The sequence below is a fragment of the Leptonychotes weddellii genome, chromosome 3, assembly GCF_054177405.1.
Source record: "Leptonychotes weddellii isolate Sample4059 chromosome 3, ASM5417740v2, whole genome shotgun sequence".
Classification (NCBI taxonomy): Eukaryota; Metazoa; Chordata; class Mammalia; order Carnivora; family Phocidae; genus Leptonychotes; species Leptonychotes weddellii.
This window is the reverse complement of record NC_138371.1, coordinates 44,342,093-44,360,404: the sequence shown is the minus strand read 5'-3', so window position 1 is coordinate 44,360,404 and position 18,312 is coordinate 44,342,093. Positions and strand designations below refer to the sequence as shown.

The 18,312-nt window shown below is 34.4% G+C and overlaps 1 non-coding gene across 1 annotated transcript; it reads left to right on the top strand.

Annotated features, from left to right (window-relative positions):
• Nucleotides 1-11,620: 11,620 nt before the first annotated feature.
• LOC115944278 (U6 spliceosomal RNA) lies at nucleotides 11,621-11,727 on the top strand. The gene has a single exon (XR_004078858.1). It is a non-coding gene; the product is annotated as a U6 spliceosomal RNA (small nuclear RNA).
• The last annotated feature ends 6,585 nt before the right edge of the window (nucleotides 11,728-18,312 follow it).

Below are 18,312 nucleotides of genomic sequence, written 5' to 3'. Positions count from 1 at the left end.
GGTGGCTCAGATGGTTAAGCGTCTGCCTTCGGCTCAGGTCATGATCCCAGGGTCCTGGGATCGAGCCCCGCATCGGGCTCCCTGCTCGGCGGGAAGCCTGCTTCTCCCTCTGCCTCTGCCTCTCTCCCTGCTCATGCTTTCTCTCTCTCTCTCTGTATCTCTGTGTCTCAAATGAATAAATAAAATCTTTAAAAAAAAATAAAAATAAAAAAAATAAACAGCAACATTTAACCTACAAAGTATTTCTTCTCTGAAATTAATGCCTACAATATTGAAGGATGGCACTCCACTCTAGGGTGTATACCTTATACTTTGGTATAAGGATTATTTTGAGCTAAAGGCATCCGAAAAACAGTGTAGGTACAAGAAGAGCACGCTGACCTCCCCTTTTCTTCCTGAAAGCAGGAGACAAAAATCCCATGTGAACAGTTCCTTTCCTATTTCAGGAGGGAAGAAACATTCTTACCACCAGAGAGGAGGAGCAGAGACCAAAAGAACTATACAAATAGGCATTATTAAAATAACTCTTCCTTTATTCTCTTCATGCATGTTTAGTTACTTTTCCACAGTTGCCTGTCTTTGTTCAACCTAGTATAATGGTTAGGCAAAGCCACTTCTTTGGGTCTTCATTTTTTTATGGGGGATGGTTTCTCATATACGTGTAAAAATCTGTGTTTTTTTTTTTTCTTTTCATCGATCGTATGTCAATTTACCCCTCAGGCCCAGTCGGAGACCCTAAGAGGGCAGAGGTGATGCTTTGCCTCCCCTAAAACATTAAGACAATTTTAATACAATAGATCAATTAAAAATGATGGGGTTGATTCTCTTTCATTAATTGGGCACTGCACCTGCACTGAGATGACAATTACACATTTTTATTTCATATTAACCAAAACAGTGACTGGTTTAAAAGTATTTATATGTGTTAGTATATTGTACATATTGCTTAAATCCATATTATCTGTTCATATTTTATTCTTATTAGTCCAGCTTTGAGCTCTTGGTGTCATTTGAAAATTGCAGTAAAACAGTGATAGCAATAAATCACAGAATATTCAAAAACATAACTGAAATATTAGGCCGAAGCTATCAAAACACTTCTTATTTATTTGTGACCAAATGGACTTCAGGAGTTTTTCATGTTAAATTTTAAAAATAATTTAGTACCTTAAATTTAATATATATAATTACATTAGAGAGATGATAGATGATGGACAAGTAGGTAGGTGGGTAGGTAGATAATAAGTAAGAGCATAAGTAGTTCTATGATTACAAGTCATGCTGAAGTTTCAAACCAAACAGGAGTGATTTTTTTCTAATTCTGAATTTTTCCCCACAATTTCTTTGCAGTGTCATTTCCCCTCTTTTTAGTGATTATAGAACTGTTCTTAGCAGTTTTATTGTAGACTGTTTTTCCTCCTGCCCTTGCTTACCTTTTCGTAGATGATATCATCCACTCTGTTGGCTTCAATGATGTCCTCACCAGATTTCTCTTCTGAACTTCCATTCTGACCAGTCAATTCCACTGGAGTGTTTTGCCAGAATCTCAAATTTAAATGGGAAACAACTGAAGCTTTTAACTTCCCTTCCGAATTGGTCACTCCCCTAGTGTATAATATCAATGAGATAGTCTACTGCTCAAGCCAGAAACCAGGGTGCTATGCACACAGTCCTCTTCCCCTTCATGGATCATTCAACAAATCCAACCCATCACCAAACCCTACAGTGTTTACCTTTTAAATCACTTTTAAATTCATCTACCTCTCCCCTACGGTGACACAGGTGCTACCATTAAAAGCCACTGGGGAAAATTTTACATCGCAGCACCTTCTAATTAGTTTATCAGCCTCTCTTCTTTCTTCCCCAGAATCAATTTCTTTTTCATTGTGAATAAAGAAAGCATTTTGCAAAATTTTGACCTTGTCAGAAGCTTAAAATCCCTCAGTGACATGTACTTAGATTAGTATCTAAACTCTTGAACTTAGCTTACAAGACTCTATCCCTGCTGCCTCTCCAGCCACATGATAGGATTTTATTCTCATATCCCAAGCCTGTATCTTTTTCTTGTTCCCTAAATTATGCCTCTCCTTTCCCCACTCCAACATCATTCAGCCAACTTCTACCTACTCTCCTCCCTTAATCTAATCATCACTTAATCCAAGAGAAACTCTTAGATCCCTAAACTCTAGGGCAGGGGCCCTCCTATAGCCTTGAAGACTCACAACACTATGCTGTGCAAACATTATTCTCATTTCAGAAATGAGATTGCCTCAGAGCAGGTTAATAACATGCTAAAGCAAAAAAAAACATCAGAGATACGTTTTAAGGCCAATGTATTAAAGTGTCCTTATTTTAAATAATGCTGTCTCACTAATACAGGTATGTACAAAATAGGATCCATCCACAAGGCTGAAGTATGATCTGCATTTAATTTTTTTCCTTTTTTTAAAAAATTATTTTATTTAAATTTAAGTAATTAACATATAGTGTATTATTAGCTTCAGAGGTAGAGTTCAGGGATTCATCAGTTGCATACAACACCCAGTGCTCATTACATCATGTGCTGTCCTTAATGGCCATCACCCAGTTACCCCCACCCTCCTCCCCTCCTTCAACCCTCAGTTTGTTTTCTAGGGTTAAGAGCCTCTTATGGTTTGTCTCTCTCTCTGGTTTCATCTTATTTTATTTTTCCTTCCCTTCACCCATGATCCTGTTTTGTTTCTTAAATTCCACATGTGAGTGAAATCATATGATAACTTTCTTTCTCTGATTGACTTATTTCTCTTAGCATAATACCTTCTAGTTTCATCCATGTCATTGCAAATGGTAAGATTTTGTTTTTTTGTTGATGGTGGAGTAATATTCCATTACAATATCTCTATCTATCTCTATCTCTCTCTCTATCTATCTATCTATCTATCATCTATCTATCTATCTATCATCTATCTATCTATTGCCTATCTATCTTTCACATCTTCTTTATCCATTCATCTGTCAATGGATATCTGTTCGTCCAATCCATGAGCATGGAATGTTTGTCTATTTCTTTGTGTCTTCCTCAGTTGCTTTCGTAAGTGTTTTACAGTTTTCAGAGTACAGATCCTTTACCTCTTTGGCTAGGTTTATTCCTAGGTGTCTTATGGTTTTTGATGCAATTGTAAATGGGATCGATTCCTTAGTTTTTCTTTCTTCTGTCTCACTGTTAGTGTATAGAAATGCAACTAATTTCTATGCACTGATTTTATATTCTGCCACTTTGTTGAATTCCTGTATGAGATCTAGCAAGTTTTGGGTGGAGTCTTTTGGGTTTTCTACATAGAGTATCATGTCATCTGGGAAGAGTGAGACTTATCAAAAAGAAAAGAGAAAGGACCCAAATAAATAAAATCATGAATGAAAGAGGAGAGATCACAACCAATACCACAGAAATCCAAACAATTATAAGAGAATAGGATGAAAAATTATATGCCATCAAATTGGGGAAACTGGAAGAAATGGATGCATTCCTAGAAAGATAGAAACTACCAAAACTGAAACAAGAAGAAATAAAAAACCTGAACAGACCCATAACCATCAAGGAAATTGAAGCAGTAATCAAAAATCTCCCAACAGAGAAGAGTCCAGGACCAGATGGCTTCCTAGGGGAATTCTACCAAACATTTAATGAAGAATTAAAACCTATTCTTCTGAAGCTGTTTCAAAAAATAGAAATGGAAGGAAAACTTCCAAACTCATTCTATGAGGCCAGCATTACCTTGATCCCAAAACCAGGCAAAGACCCCACCAAAAAGGAGAATTATAGACCAATATCCCTGATAAACATGGACACCAAAATTCTCAACAAATCCTAGCCAATATGATCCAACAGTACATTAAAAGGATTATCCACCACGACCAAATGGGATTTATCCCTGGGCTGCAAGGGTGGTTCAGCATCTGCAAATCAATCAATGTAATACATCACATTAATAAAAGAAAGGACAAGAACCATATGATCCTCTTAATTGATGCAGAAAAAACATTTGATAAAATACAGCATCCTTTCTTGGTTAAAACTTTCTTCAGTGTAGGGATAGAGGGAACATACCTCAATATCATAAAAGCCATCTATGAAAAACCCACAGCAAATATCAATCTCAACAGGGAAAAACTGAGAGCTTGTCCCCTAAGGTCAGGAACACGACTTGCATTTAATTTAATTTTCAAAACTACCAAGGTAAGAAACTCATTGGGGTATTTAAGAAAATATAGATGATGGTCATCCAAGATAAATCAAGCATTTCTAATGAAAAAAAAATTGACATATGTTAAAATTTATTCCACTCATAAATATATTTAGCTTTATCACTCACCATCTATATGTCTATCTCTCTATCTATCTATCTATCTATCTATCATCTATCTATCATCTATCATCATCATCTACCTCAGCTACTACCCTGCAAAGCAATGGCAAAATCCAAATACACATATCAAATTCTCAGAAACAGTCTAGATTTAGTAATCTCTACTATGTTAACACATAACATTAAAATATCAGCAACATAGACTGATAAATGTTACATATCAACTAAAGGTTACCCTGGATCAACTGTGGGCCTTCTCCTTGTGTCTTTTATCTAGAATCTAGGAGCTCCTGCTTTCCATGTTATATTTTTAGTCCTGAAGAAAAAGAGTAAGAGAACTGGTGGAAACATGCAATGCCTCTTAAAACATCTGTTCAGATGTGGTCTGTGTTATATCTGCTCTCAGACATGGATAGATCCAATGTAATTGGGATGGAACTTCAAGTCACACAACAGTGGGTTGGAATATGTGATACTCTTACTGAAGAAGAGAGTGATACTTTGGAAAAAATATTATTTTTGATAGCTATCTCTGTGATAAGATTATTTATTCTTTTATTTCTGCCTTCCTTCTCATAAGCCTTCACCTAATCCCACTTATTTTTGCACTATTAACTGAGTAGAGGAAATATTGATGAAAATGTTATAGAGTATGCAGCAGATACGTGTTTATTGAACTCCATTACAACATGGAACTTCAAAGATGCCTAAATTACTATTACTTCCCCAAGTTTCATTTTTGTCAGTTTGTCAGTGAAAATTATTTTTGCAACAAGTTTCTATCCATCATTTCTTTGGTGATTTATCTTCAGACTCCTCAGAGGCTCCTCTCTGCTTGACTTTTTTCCCCCTTATATCCTGGAAGCAAAGGAAGTGAAACTTTCATATATTTCCAATTATTAGCCTCCTTTCCCAAGGAAAGACTTTTTTCTTCATAGTGGATCCATTTGCTTCTGATCAGATTGTAATTTATCCCTAATCATTTTAGTTTGACAGTAGGAAGTACTGATGAAATAAGCCAATTGAATCTACTCCTAGAGTCATCTCTGCTTAAAGGTACATGGCATGAGTGTGCATGAGGCTGGTAGTTCCCAAGTAGAAAATGCCAATTTATTTCCAAAGAAAGGAAAACAAATAAAAATTGAGAATTACAATCAATCATAAATCATCATTTTTCTCTCTTTGGCAATACCATTTGTTAATATTACATTTTATAAAAAACAGGAATGGGGATGAGAAATAAGATGATAGGTGATAGATGATAGATGATAGAGATGATAGATAGATAGATAGATAGATAGATAGATAGATAGATAGATAGATAATAGATAGATGATAGAGGATAGATAGATGATAGATAAATAGATGATAATAAATGATGATAGACACTTAGATAAATACAGATGTTTATCACAAAAATTTGTATAAACAAAGCTAATGATGTAATCAGTATTTCCTTATATGTGTAAGAAATTAGAGAGAAGTAATGGAAAAAATCCAAGTTTAATTTTTAATCTTAAAATATTAGTTATGTTCAGTTTTGTTGAAATATGTTTTCAGAGAATCACATATTGACTTGTATATGTAATTCCAATTAGAAATCAGATTGCATGTCATAAATATAAGTATATTAGATATTATTTACAAGAATCATCAGCACTAAGAACACCTACAAGTTGCAGATGTGAGCTTAACATTACTCATTGTCCATTGTTGTGTTTATAATGAATAACTTATAAGATCTTTTCAGAAGGCTCAAAACATATATCTAATAAGTAAATAGCTTATGATTCAGTGCTTTAAGTATTTCCTTCAAGCACATAATAACCTTCATTTGTCATGTTTGATTTTCAAATTCTTTTTAATATATTCTTTTACACAATCTCTCATCTTAGTTAAAATACTCTTTTTGAAACTAATATTACAAACATATATATTATACGTCTTCTAACTGCACATGACTACAGTGGTAACACCTTCATTCTAAAAATATTAATGCATTGCCAAGGGCACCTGGATGGCTCAGATGGTTGGACGTCTGCCTTCGGCTCAGGTCATGATCTCAGGCCCTGGGATCGAGTCCTGTATCGGGCTCCTTGCTCGACGTGGAGCCTGCTTCTTCCTTTCTCTCTCCTGCTCCCCCTGCTTGTGCTCTTTCACTCTCTCTTAAATAAATAAATAAAATCTTTAAAAAAATAAATAAAAACATTAATGCATTGCCAAAAGATGAATAATTCTTTTCCTATGACACTAGCAAAAGTGAAGTTATTTTTGCATGTGCTCTTCCAATTACTATACATGCATATTCATCCATTTGCCTAATCAAATATTATTTATTGCCTACCATATGCCAAGCTCTATTTTATCAATGGAGATATGGTAATGTAGAAAGCAGATAATGTCCTTGCCATTTTAGATCTTATCTTGTAGTGGGAGGACACAACAAAATATGTAAACAAAACCAAATACATCAACACACTAACTTCAGAGAGTAAATAAGTGCTATGAAGGAATCAGATGGTGTAACGGCAGAATACTATGGAATGTGGCCAGAGAAGGCCTCTCTGAACATAACATATGTGAGCCAAAAAATACAAGGTCATAAGAAAGCTCAAACTTACTCAATGGCTAAATAATTGAAACCATGTAGCTCATAAAAAATTGTTCATATTTTTCTCTAATTAGTAGTCTTTTTTTCAGAGAAGTAACAAAATACATTTTTAAATGATTGTTCTTAAAACCGTGTGAAGCTGACTAATTGCAGAAGTACAGAAAGGACAGCAGAGAATCTAGTTAGGTGGCTATTGCAGTAATCCCTGTGACTTAGACTAAATAAGTGGCAGTGAAAATGGAAAAAAAGATGGGTTTGAGTTATTTTTTGATAGAACTGAAAGGACTTGTGTTCACACTGGATGTGACAGGGGAGTGAAAAAGAGGAATCAAGACCTAACAAGTTTTTGCTTCAGCATCTGTGTCGATGGTGGAACCATTTGTTAAGATAGAAAGAATTTGGGAGAAGCAGGTTTGAGGGAAAGGCGATCAAATTTTAGATATGATACATGCTAATATAAAAAAAAAATGGGAGATATTAAGAAAATAGTTAGAAAAGATATTTTGCAACTTATAGTGGAAAGCCTATATACAGATACATATTTTGAGGACACATGAATCTAGATGACTCTAAAAACATCTAGGTCTCTAGGCAGGCCTAGAATTATGTTCTGGAACATCCCAACATTTAGATTTCATTAGAAGATAGAGGGTCCGGCCAAAAGGATGAAGTGAGTAAAAAATAAAAAAATAAATAAGAGAAAATACTATCATATCAGCATACCATATCATATTTTTAGAGAGATGAAGTTCTAAAGAAAGAAAAATGATGCTAAGATTAAGAACTATGCCAAGAGAAAAATACTCACAGGATTTTACATTATGGAAGGTGTTGAATCTGATAAAATCAGTGTCATTGGAGTGGTTGACAGGGAAGTAAATTGAGGACAGATTAATACCAAAGAAGAGTTGAAGAAATGGCAACAGCAGTTTCATCAGCCCTTCAAAACATATAATTTGTGGAAAATTATTTTTATGAATGGAGAAGTGATAGTTGTACTTGAGTGGGAAGGAAATTATTATAGATTCAGTCATAAAAATAAAATAATTTTAAAAGCAAAGTTCTTGAGAAAGTAAGGGCAAGTTGGATCCAAAGCATGAGCATGGGTTTGGAGTCGTATGTTTAGCCCATTATAGAAGCAGAGAAGTTTATCCACTGTAACATTAAAGAAAGATTATACAAGAAAGAAGGGAAGTAGTTTTGTAGATTTGGCATTATATAACAGAGGGAGTTTCTGTCTGATTGCTTCCATTTCATTAAAAGACTTAATATATGTAAAGCTCTCAGAACAGTGCCTGGCCCCAAGCAAGTATAAGTGTTAGCTATTAATATTTCTCGATGAAGTATGAAGCAAAGTCATCAGCTGAACATAATGGGGTGGGCAGAAAAGTGTAAGAAAAAATGTGAAATAATCATTGTTGGAAAAAAATACTTCATTACTTCTGGAGCCCCACCCTTGGAACCACCCACAGTGTGTAAAGGATTTTATTGTGTGACTTTGGCCTTTCTTGGTACTTTATGCATTCTGCCCCGGAAGAGGTAGAAAACCATATCTTATTGATAAATTTTGAAATAACACACCAATAATGTATAGTTTGGTTTCATCTAAGTTTCCTCTTGGCGTAATCTCTTTGAGGTGAGCAAACTCCTGTCCTCCTCCTTGCCATGACATTAACTTATATCGGTGAAATCTCCAAAGTTGAGATCTGTCCTGGTCCATCACTGCCCTACACTGGAGTTTATTATGATTAGATCTACTTACCTATAAACATGAGCCATATCTTCCAACTTAGACTTCATCATTAACAAAATTGATCATGTAGTCTCTGTCTATGACCCCCTTGTCTTTTTCATCACTTGGTCTAGAGCAGAAACAAGGGACAAAGAAGATATTTAACCAGTCTCCTTAGAGACTACTGATATCTTCCTAGAGATTACTAGTTGTGTAGAATTGGGCAAATTAATTAATATATCTTTAAATCAATTTCCACATCAATTAAATATGGATAATAAGAGAATTGATCTCGTGGGGTAGTTTTGAACATTTATAATAATGATTAAAAGTATGCTTGCAAGTTAGTACATGCTTTACAGTGTGAACTCTTCATTTCAATATAAGTCTATATTAAAAGTAATAGTGGAGTGAAACCAAAGATCAAGGGTAGAAAAACAAGAGCACAGGGGAATGGTTGGAAAAAGAGGAAGAGAGTATATTTAGAAAGAGGAAGAGAGTACATATTTAGAAAATCTTAATTAGTCCATGAAACTTTTGGACTCAACTGGGAGATAATTCTTGAAATCGTGTATCAAAAATCAAAAGCTATTCTCTACCTCATTTCCCAAGCTGTTTATAGGGAAGTTGATGAGTTAAATGGGGAAGGACTATAAATAGATGTTCAATCCAAGTTGACAACATGACACCATGAAAATGACAAGATTGTCTGCTGGGATCCAAATAGGATTCTATTGTGTTATTTGTTAAGCTTAGTGCTAAATATTCATCAATGTAAATATTCATTCAACAGTATTATTGATAGAGATTGTTGATTTGCTTGCTAAGGGAGACAGATTTAACTACAATAGTGCCTAGCACAACCATTGAGTGGTGAGAGGGTGATCACCAAAACTACATGAAGTGAAATTGTTTTGTTTTTGAGATTTGTTTTCTCCCTCTACATCCCTTGAAAAGAAACAGAATGAGTTGAGATGAGAAGATGGTATTTCAGGCAAGGGGAAAATCATATGCAAAGGTATGGAGATAAATGAAAAATATTTAGGAAGTAGAATCTAACATTTGTGCCAGTGTCAAGAAGTAAAAGTAAGCAAGCAAGCTGGGGATTTATTGTCCACAAAGAAGTTTGAATTTTATTCTTAAGATGATGGAAACCAGAATAAGATGTTAAATAAGGGAATAAGGGATTGGTATGAAAGTATTTGTTCTTTAGAAGTATATATATATATATATATATATATATATATAAAGAATATATGTATTCTTTAGAAGTATATATACACACACACATACATACATATACACACACACAGATATACACATATATGTATGTATGTATATGTGTATATCTGTGTGTGTGTATATATATATATTTTTTTTTGACAGAATAGAATGAAGGCCTGTAAAAAGGTTATTACCATAAATCAGATGAGACTTGAATGGAGCCTGATTGTGGTAGATTGTTTTATCCTGTGTTCTAGGAAAATAATATATCCCTAGTCCTCATGTGGCTTTCAGTGATTCCCTATAGGTAAAGTATACTTCCTTGGCCCACTGACTGGCTTGGTCTTGTGATTTGCACCCAGGAACTGTGAGTGAAGTAACAGAGTGTGAGTTCCAGGGAAATGCTTTAAGAGTCGGTGGGCATATCTTACCTTCACTCACTCATTTCCTTCTGCAACAAGAACAGTATGTCCCAAGAGGGGATTCTTCTTCAGCCCAGGAGTCAGAACGTGAAGGTTCGTGCAGCAGAAACTATAGTGGTCTACCAGCAACTGCTGACCTCTACCGTGAGAAAAAAGGAAACGTTTATTGCTGGAGGCCACCGAGATTTTGAGTTTCTTGTTAGATCTATGGTATACTGACAAGATATACTTAAAATGGAATAAGTAAGAGTGAAGAAAGAGCAGATTAAAAAGGATATAAGCAGGATGATAAAAAGTAATGAATGGCCAAGAAAAATCAAAGGCAATTCTTAGTCACCTGGGTGGATAACTACCACTAAAGTGCAGGCATTGGACTCATTTTATCCTCAACACCAATGCTATGCTGGGATGTCAACATTGTATCTTCATGTTACCTGACAAAGGACCTTATACTCTCAAAGTCGGTCCCACAACAAACCAGAGGTTAGTAGGAAAACAACGATAGTAACCTCATGCTTCATTATTAATGAAGAAGGAGGAATAAGTTTGTGGATAACAATGAATGGTAAAGATAAGATTTTCTCAGTTGTAAGAGATAGACCTCACTTTAAACATAATCAATTGATCCATGTCTCTGATATTTTCAAAGAATTAATCAGACTACAGTCACTGCTGGAACCAATATCTTGAAGTCACTGTTTTTCCTTCTACATATCTTGGATCTGATTTATTTGCATAGCTTAATTCCCAAACAGTTCTCAATAATAGGTGACAATACGGCTGCCTGTAACTTGAAGGCAATGATCACGGAGGAATAAAAACCAAATTAAAAAAAAAAACAACTTATCGAAAAGGATCTTATTGGGTCTCTTTGGGCCAGGTGTCTGTCTCTTGGACTAATTACTGTGGACTGAGCAATGACTGATTTGAGGTGTGCAAAATAATGAGATGATCCCCCGAGAACTAAAGTTCTTAAAGGTGATTATGAAGAGTAAGCTGGGAATAGGTGTAATAAAATATGAAAGATGCCACTACATACGGTAGTTTCTTACAAATTTATTTTAAGCCTTACATGATATATCCAGTAACAGTGGATATATTGTTGGAACTCAGAAGAAAGCCCTGCAGTGAGGCTACAGATTCTTAAATCACTGACAGATAGATGTCAATTCAAGTCTTAAGTTTTTCTGTTCTATTTCTATAATGTTTCTGGTGAATTTCACATTCATTTATTTTTCCAACTTATATTTAAGTATCCTTCATAATTTAAAAACTGATTTGAATTGTGCTTGCTCCAGCAGCACATATGCTGAAATTGAGACAGTACAGAGCAGATTAGCATAGCTCTTGTGCAAGGATGACACATAAAAATCAATTTGAATAATCATTTATCAATACATTATAAACTCATATATATGTGCATACACACACACACCATGTTTGCCTTGATGGAAGCATATTATTTAAATTACCCCTTTTAAAACTTTCACCACATTGTATTTCTTCAAGTATCAAGTCATATCTTCACGATGAAACAGCAGGATCTGCATCATCATGTATAACCAGAGATGTGAAGAAAAAAATGAAACAATTACAAGCAATCATGTTTAAACTAGAAGTATCTGGATCCTTTGCTCAAATGCTCTTTTAAACTATTGTGAGGAGAAAACTCAAGAGCAACCACCTCCTTATTATGGAATTGAGAGGTTTGGTATACATTACTTAAAAAAAAAAGATTTAAAAAACTGATCTTTTACACCCAAACAACTTGACCAGTATTTTTACTATAAGTCTGGTACAGTAAATGTTTTCTTTTGAACCTAAATGGAAGGAGCTCCTCGTTATAAGCATATGCTGGGTTAAAGGAAAGTGATATAGTCTTGGAACATTCCAACACGGTTAGAATTAGGACAAACTAAGTTTATTAAACCAGGTTGGCAAATGGCAAATAGAAAGAATAGGATAGTGTAAATGTACTAAGCAAAATAAGTGTTCTAGGAAAGACACTTTTTAAAAGACAAAATATAGCACCTGTCAGGTTAGCAATTATTCTAAACAGTCTGGATTAATGTTAATGAAAAATTCATTTTCCAAGTGCCCTGTGAAAAATACGAATATAAATATTAATTCAAAGTTGATACAAGAATTTTTTTTTTCCCAAAAGCCCTTTCAACACGACACTTCCCATGCAATTTAGCATGGGAATTTAGCAAAGCATAAAGGTGCAATGCTGTGGCTTCTCCCTGACGATAAATGTCCCCTTTAGCCCTACACTTATATAGCTCATTAATGCACTTATATATCTAGGGTTTTTTTACATCTATATTTTTATTTTGGTTTCTATTTGTTTACAGTTGTTGCCCTTGACCATTCTGTATATGACAATCAATATAAAACAATTAAAAAGAGAGAAATGCTAAAAACATCAACATGAACAATGATACTCTTTTATATTAAGGCACATGACTGTTATTTATAGACTCTTGGGTAAAAAGTATTTTGGGTACTTTTTTTTGGGTACTTATCTTGGGTAATAAGCATTTACAAAACCAATGATTTTTACAGAGTAGAATTTTTATTACTATTTTCCCTGAGAGTTTGTGTGAATTACACTGTTCTAACCGAAATTTTTCTTTGTTGTTGCATTTGCCTTTTTTGTTTTTGTTGCTATTAAAGATTCAAAGGGAGACTGAAGGAAACACTTGAGATGGCTATAATATTCACTAGTAAAAAAAAAAAACTTCAAATAAAAGGATTGCATTATAAAACTCAGTAGCAAGGTATTCAATTAAAAAAATAAAACACTTTGAAAAAAATATAACACTCTGTAATATGGTATCCCATTGTGGAGGAAAAATAGGCAGCTTGGAATGATTTCTTTCCATACTGAGATGAAAGCAGGCTAACAAATGTTAAATGTGGAAAATAAATATTGAAATGTCATTGTTCAAACTAGTGTATTTCATATACCCCATCCTGCAATTATTATGATTTATGTTTAAGGAACTTGAAGTTTTTTTTCTTTACCTTCTGAATCTTCTTTATCATTTTCTGGTGAATTATATGCTGCAATATTTCTATCAGAATTCCTATAACTGAGACAACAGCAAAAATCTCCTTTTCTGTGAATATCCCCAACATTACTTTTTAATAGTCACAATTCAAATTCAAACAGAATATTATTATTGAGGTGATAATAAAAATGTTAAAACAAATTTGCTGCTGATTATGTTATGAACCAATGATGTTTTTTTATGCCACCAAGAAAAGCTGCAGTAAATAACGCAAGCATTGAAAACCGTTTAGGAACAATAATGACCAGTTTGGTTATTACACCTTATTGATAAAGAAATATATCTATCCATAGACCCTATTTAACATTGATATACTCTAATATTTTCCCCTTCAAAAGACATATGTAGATAGAGATTAAAAATTGACTCAGTTATGTCCAATAATGTAGGTTTGATTGTCAAACTGATATATTGGTCTAATAAAGTAGTTGTGACTGCAAATGTGACATCTCCCAGGAGAGGACCCATGCCAGGAAATAAGGACTTAGACCCTATGAGTAAATCAGCAATTTAGCAGCAAAGACTGTGGAAAGAGGTATGTAAACAAAACCTTAAAATATTTTTTAAAAACCCCAAATCCTTAACCCTTAGCCACAAAGAACATCATATTGGAACTGCCAAAGAAAAAGAACAAAGAGGAAAGATGTACTCTCTTATTTCGCTGACAGATCGTACGCAAGCTGGATGCCATGACGCCACAATGTCAGTTGTCGATATAGCTGTAGAGACCAATGGGAGACTGAAGTATTTATCAGTAGATAGCAGTGGAGTTTCTATCCCTGATGGAAGAACGTAATAACAGGCAGGCAAGAGAGAGAGAAAAGAGGAGGAATGGGGAAGGGGAGGAGAAGGAGACAAAGGGGAGGAAGAACAAGCATAATCTTCCAGAAAAGAATAGCGGTGCTATTTAGAAAGAGACTGTTGTACCCATCAGGAGGAACTGTCCCTATGGTGAGAGCCACATGCTCAGTGGGAGATAATAGATCAGGAGCCTTCAACAGCGCATTGCAGTTACAAAGCAAAATAGCAGAAATGCTCAATAGAAGATGCATTTTTGTGTACGCGAGCCTAAGTTCAGCTGAGCATTCCCAGATTTGATTCTATTTTCCTTTTGGTTGCGGTCGGTTGTGGTGGACGCTCTAGAGACTGTATATTTTACATGTACATGTTTGGGCTGAAGACAGAGGACTTCATGTTAATTGAATACTCAAATTGTACACATACTCAAATTGTATGCATGGGAAATGAAGTTCTGAGAAACATGCATCATATTTAATTCCTAAAGATGAGCAATATTGATTCCCTATCATTGAATATGGAACTGGGGCCCAATAGAGTAGGAGAATCCCTAAATAGTAAATTGGCATAACCTAAGAGCATTTGTAAAAGCTCCAAAATGATTGTCTTAAAAAGCAGTTATGATTAATGCTTTGGCTTACCTGGTTGCACTAATAGTTTGCCTACAGGCAGCTGTCAGCGAAGACTCAAAGTAACATTTTTTCTAACAGTACAATGAACAAAATACATCTATTAAATTATTGTCACAATAGTTTCTTGAACTATTCTCTTTCCCTATTTATATATATATGACCCAGAAGGCCTCACTTACAAAGACTGTCAAATTTTCAGCATAGAAAGTATGTATAAGATTTTCACAAGATTATCTTGAAATGCCTCCAAGTTGTTTCTGGCAAAAAATGTGCCCCGAATTATAAATTCTTCCCTCATGTATTTCAAGTTAAAATTACACAAATATATGTAAAAATAACATATGGTGGGTAAAATGACTTACTCTCACAACTAAGAGAAACTGCTTTGCCTCATTGCTAAGGCATCAGTAAGACTCTTAAGATACATACAAGCAATATGAATGTCCTTTTTCCACCTTTGTGTTGCTCATAGTGCCTAGCGCAATAACTTACATCAATTAAAGTCTACCTAAATGTGGGCTGAGTTATTGCTGTCATTGATTTTTATAGATATAGATATGATATAGATAGATATCAATAGATACCTTTTAGAAACTTCTGTACTTTTCTTGAAACTATAATAATTTCACAAATTTGAGCTTTCCTGGGGAATTTGGGTGTGAATTTGGCTGAGTGCATTTCCAAGCATTCTATAAAGAACTTATGCCGTAAGTAAGAATCAGGGAATGTTATCAAGTATAATTCAGAAATGATATTGAAAGAAGGAAAAGAAAAAAGAAAAAAAAAACAGAAATAAGACAAAGCCCAGAAAGTTGTGGCTTATGAATTATACCTAACCCAACCGATTTTTTTTTTTAAATGGCCAAATGAAGCAGAATATTCTGCAATGCTAAAGTCATAGAGACTTGGACTACTAACGACTAAAATACCACAGGTCTCTGTTATACATTTTAAATTCTCTTCCCAAGCATTCATCGATGATATTCAACTATGATAAAGCAAATGCTACATTGTTAGAGGAAGAAATGATTAAAAATAACTCTCTGGTGGTGGTTTATATTGCAATCAATAATTCCCAAGGAGCTCCCCATTGAATACTAAAGAATCTAGATCTAACCCAAGAGACTAAGGATGGCTTATTTCCAGTGTCATAGTAAATCAAACTGTGTGGGCCAAGCCACTCTTTTAATTGGAATTATGCCTTTTAATTGGAATCATGTTCAAAAGTGTACTTTGGGGATATTTAACATCTTAAAGACATGTAGTCTTTGCATTCACAAGCAAAAATGTTCTGGTTCTAGTGAATACTGTTTATCTCCGCTCATATATTTTTATATACTTTTAATATATATTCTTGGACTTAATTAGTATATTTAATGTAATTTAAACGTGCTATATGCTTCAGTAGCATACCTAGCATATTTGACACTTACATAAAATCATTTTTTAGCACTCCCTTTCATGTTAGAGAAATAAGTAATAGATTTAGGAGTTTGATATCTTACAATAATTACATAAGTTTTTCACATATAAAGAAAAATATTTCAAAAACGGATAGAATTTATTATGTTAAATCTATACTCTAGGACAGTTTTACAATACAGGAAGGGTAAAGCTGAGAAATCAATTAAGAATGCTTTTCCAAAAACCTGGTGAAGATGCTATGAGTACTTGAATTACCTATTTAATTGAAAATATACATCTGTTTTCATAGACATTTTTTGCCTTAAACATCTTTAGACAACTATAAATTAAATTTTTATATAAACTTTGCTTTTATGTGATGTGATCAGCACTGGTGTTATATGCAACTAATGAATCATTGAGCACTGCATCAAGAACTAATGATGTACTATATGGTGGCTAATTGAATTTAAATAAAATAAATAAATGAAGAAATGAAGAAATAAATTTTGCTTTTAAGTATGTGAATCTGGTTTGGAATTAACAATTAACAATTTCAAGACTCAGTTACACCATCTAATAATAGTTACGGAGCTGATACTTAACTTGAGGAACCGAAGCTGTCATTGGTTTCCTTACCTGAGTAGGAATATTTGAGTTGATAGTCACATGTTGAAACCAGAGATGGCTTTTTTAAGTAGATTTATTTTGAAAAATCCTAAGGCAGGAAATATATCAGGCCAAATTTTGTGAAAAATATGTACATAGTTCTCAGTGTAACTTACAGGTTTATCAAGGGATGAGGCAATTGATAAATTCAGGGGAATGGAATAGTGTGATTATACCCCAACCAGAGAGGGCACAACAAGGTTGGAATGTCATCCGAGAAGACGAATAAAATGACAGAGGTGAAGCAGGGGAGCTAGGTTCTTGTCTCACAGAGTCGAAGAATGAATCTCCCAGACAAAGGAGAGTGAATTAAAGGACAGAAGTTTATTAAGCAAGGATACAGAAAAAGCTCTCCAGGAGCGAGATGGGTCCTGACAAGGTTGCCAACGAGAGCCTCCACTGACAGTCTTTTATTTAGAACTGACCAAGGAGCTTGTGGCCTTATCATTCTTGTGATGTCTTGGCTTGAGTAAGGACTCGTGATAACATCTTTAATGGCTTACTTCCTTTTAGGGTCTGGTTATTCTTTGTTGGTCACAGGTGACTATCATAAAAAAAACACCCACCCACACACACACACACACGCCTAGGGCAGGGTGGTCTGGTTTGTTTTCTTATCTCTGGTTTCCTTACACTTCAGCATTTTGGGGATTTCTGTGAGCCTGATCACATAGTCCCCTATCTATTTCTCCCTACCTAGCCCCACCTATCCCTTACTCAGAGACGGAGAAGCCTATTTACACCTAACAAAATTAAGTCTCTGGTAAGACACAAAACACATCTATGAATCTTCAAGTCACCAGCATTTATTTCAAAGGAATGCTTCTGGGAATATCTGTAGTCATTTCCTTAAAGGCTATCTTTCAAAATTCTTCAGTCATTTGAAAATATCTTTAAAAGTTCTCATTTCCCATATATTCATATGATTAGAGGTGATGGTGAATCCGAAGGAGAAAGACCACTCATTTTCCTGGAATGCTAATTCCACTCAAAGATTATTATGTAAGCAGGATTTAAAACAACTTAACTAGTAAATTTTAAAAAATATTTTATTAACTTTTAACTGCTTTATAACATAAACATGAAACAGTTGAAAAGTCTTCAGTACAAATTTTATTTATGACCACAAAGTAAACACAACAGTATAACACCAACAGGTTTCATAAATAGAATAATATCAGAAAACCACTTTATTCCTCTATCCCAATCACTAGGCCAACCTTCCTCCCGAAAGGTAACTGATATTCTTACTTCTAAAACCATTATTTAATTTTACCTGCTTTAAAGCTTTCTATATAGATTGAAGCACTATGTATTATTTTGTGCCTATCATTTCACAATCAGCATTTTGAGTTTTTATCCATTAGGTAGTAATCTTTTTTTTTATTATAGTATAGAAG